We start from the raw sequence: 3,166 nt of genomic DNA, 5'->3' as shown, positions 1-3,166 counted from the left end.
TCCTGCCCCCCACCCCCATCCCCCTTCCCGCTCTCCCATTTCTGTTCCTTCTTCCTCTTGTAAAGTGGGCGTCACTCCATTTCACCATCAGGGAAACTGAGGTTGGGAGGGGAGGGGACATCCCAGGGACGCGTGGCCAGTCCATGGGAGGGCCAGGATTTGCCGGCCACCTGTGACCCATCGGGACAGCTGGGGTGTGAAAAGCAATGTGGGTGAAGCGCTTGCCCTGGTGAGGAGGGCAGTGGAGCCCTTGGTCAGGGGCTGCACCGAGGGCTGGGAGCCCAGCAGTGCCTCCTGCACCCAGTAAGTACACTGTGGCCCTGCTCCTAGAAGCAGGACAAGAGGGTAATTAAAGCCGCCCTGCCAGCCCAGCTCCAATGAAGAAGAAGGGAGTAGGTACTCACGGCTTTGTTGGCAGCTACGTGCAGGCGGGACGCCCAGAACCTCTGCCCTCTGTCCTGTAGGAGAGGATTGTGTCATTTGTTTAATTTCAAAAGAATGCCTTATTTTTTAAAAAAATATATATTTTTATTGATTTCAGAGAGGAAGGGAGAGGGAGGGAGAGAGATAGAAACACCATCCATGAGAGAGAATCATGGATCGGCTGCCTCCTGCACGTCCCCTAGTGGGGATCGAGCCCGAGACCCAGGCATGTGCCCTTGACCAGAATCGAACCCGGGATCCTTTGGTCCGCAGGCCGACGCTATCCACTGAGCAAAACCGGCCAGGGCAAGAAGAATGCCTTATTTTTTATCTAGACTGGATCTCCTGGACTGTGATGTGGAATAAAGGGACACAAGGAAGCGTCTCCCTCCCACCCCTTCTCCAGCCACCCGACACCCCCAGCCGTACCTGCCGGGGCCCCCTCCCTCGTCCCCAGCCATACATATTGGTGTGCCCTCTCTCACCTCCCGGCGGTTCCTGTGGGTGTCCCCTCCCTCGCCCGAGTGAACCCTCCACCTTGATAAACTCTCGCTATAATTTAAATTTGCATCTTTCTCATTTTGAGTGAAGTTGAGCCTGCCTGGGTGGGTTCATTTCATGTCTTGGCCCATCTTTACTCGGGGTTGTTGGTCTTTGTCGTACTAATTTGTAAGAACTCATATCTATAACAGGGAACAACCCTTTGCAAGATGAATTGCTGATATTCCCACAGTTTGTTATTTTTTTATTTGGTTCACCACCCATGCATCTGTCTTTTATTTTTACAAGGTTGACTATACCCATATTTTATTTAATGGCTTCTGGGTTTTGTATAATTCTTAGAATAATTCAAGGTTATAGATTTTTTTTTTATTCTTCAAGTAGTTTTATGCTTTTTTATTTTCTTTTTAAGCTTTGGTTCATTTTGGAACTTATTTTAGTGTCAAGGAGTGAGGTACTGATCCAAAAGTTTCCCCCAGCCTGGCCAGCGTGGCTCAGTGGTTGGGCACTGACCTATGAACCAGGAGGTCACGGTTCAGTTCCTGGTCAGGGCTCAATCCCCAGTAGAGGGCATGCAGGAGGCAGCCAATCAATGATTCTCTCTCATCATTGATGTTTCTGTCTCTTTCTCCGTCTCCCTTCCTCCCTGAAATCAATAAAAATATTTTTTTAAAAAAGTTTCCCCCAAATGTCTTTTTAGTTGTGCTAAGACTGTATTTGTTGTATATTTTAAATTATTTATTGAATAATCCAGTTTTTCCTTCTCATATTTACCTAGGAGTCTCTTTCTGGACTTTCTTCCCCATCATCTGACTGTCCAGGGGCTGCATTCATTACTGTGGTTTTAGAATATATTTTAGGATGCCACACAGCCAATCTCCTTCAGTATGCTTAGGTTTAAATGTTTCCTTGTTTTTTTGTTTGTTTGGTTTTGGGGTTTTTTTTTGCTCACTTATCCTTTCATGTGGACTTCAGAATTTGTAGGGCTGGGCCTCTTGATTTATCCAGAGTCAGAACTTCAGAACATGCTCCTGGGACCCAGCACAGGGTTCACCTCATTGGTGGCTGCCCATGGGCTTCACTCTCCATTCGGCCGCGCCCTGCTGATGGAATACACACGGGCAGTGCTGTCCAGGGTGCTGGGCTCTGGATCTGCCCCAGGCTTTCCTTGGTGGGGTGGTGTGTCCCAAGGGAGCGGCCAAGGTGGAGGACCCTCTCTCTAGGTATCATCAATTGCATATGGGAAGGGAGTCGATCCTGGCCTAGCTGTGAGGTTCTGCAGGCCCAAGTGTGGGCCTTTCTGCTCACACACACCTGGGTGGAGTCTGCCTGGTGTTGTAGAACGGGCTGGAGAGGCCCAGTGGCCAGAGCAGACAGGCAGCACTGAGCACAGGTGCCCGGGAGAGGAGCTGGGTCCAGGATGGGCAGCTATGGCCACTCTGCTGACCACTCATTCCAGAGGAGGTTGCAGGCAGGTGGGAGGCAGCAGCCAGTCATCCTTCAAGCTGAACTTGTGCACACTCAAGCCAGAGCCTGGAGCCTGGGCATCGATCGAAACCTCCCAGAAACCCGACCCTCAGGCCAGCCAGTCAAGAGTGGCAGCTGAGAGCCTGGAATCTGGCACAGGCAGCCCAAGGCTCTGTGCTCAGGTAATCCCTCTCCTTCACCCCCAGGACCCAAGCTCGACCCACCTCGGAGAGCCTCGCCTGGGAAAAACCAGCCACCTCGTTGAGGGGCTGCAGCTGGCTGGGCTGGTAGAGTGAGGGCACCAAGGGGGGCTGGGCTGGGGTGGGCAGACCCCAGACTCCTTCCAGGCTAAGAGAAGTGCCTCTGAGGCTGGCAGCAAACCTCAGCCAGGCTGGACTGTCAGCAGGAATCCTGGCTAAAAATACCCCACTCTCAGCTCAGAGCCCTGTCCTTACACCAGGCACGTGAATGTGCCCTTCAACCTTCATGCAAGAGGCCAGCAATAGGCCCATTGGACGGATGAGAAAACTCGGGCCTTGCACCCATGAAGTCCCAGCCCAGGGCCCCAATCTCCAGGACCAGCCACAGAGTCTCCTGTCTCACCTCAAGGCCAGGTCTGGCCCCTGCCCTGCTCATTGCCTGTGACCCTGGGCAGGGGTCAGAGCAAGGATCAGTCTAGGACAGTGGTCGGCAAACTGCGGCTCGCGAGCCACATGCGGCTCTTTGGCCCCTTGAGTGTGGCCACGAAGTTAATCGCACTGTGTACGTGCGCGCC

General features: G+C 52.6%; 1 long non-coding RNA gene across 2 annotated transcripts in view; it reads right to left on the bottom strand.

The window, feature by feature from the left end:
• The window catches only part of LOC106727680, a 17,657-nt gene that overhangs the window by 7,949 nt on the left and 6,542 nt on the right, over positions 1-3,166 (bottom strand). For both annotated transcript variants that reach the window (XR_001363916.1, XR_001363917.1), the window contains exon 2: positions 405-458. This is a non-coding gene — a long non-coding RNA (uncharacterized LOC106727680). The remainder of the gene's footprint in view (positions 1-404; positions 459-3,166) is intronic.

Source organism: Myotis brandtii, unplaced genomic scaffold, assembly GCF_000412655.1.
Source record: "Myotis brandtii unplaced genomic scaffold, ASM41265v1 scaffold463, whole genome shotgun sequence".
NCBI classification, from domain to species: Eukaryota; Metazoa; Chordata; class Mammalia; order Chiroptera; family Vespertilionidae; genus Myotis; species Myotis brandtii.
The sequence above is the reverse complement of the archived record's forward strand: the minus strand, read 5'-3'. Positions and strand labels throughout refer to the sequence as shown.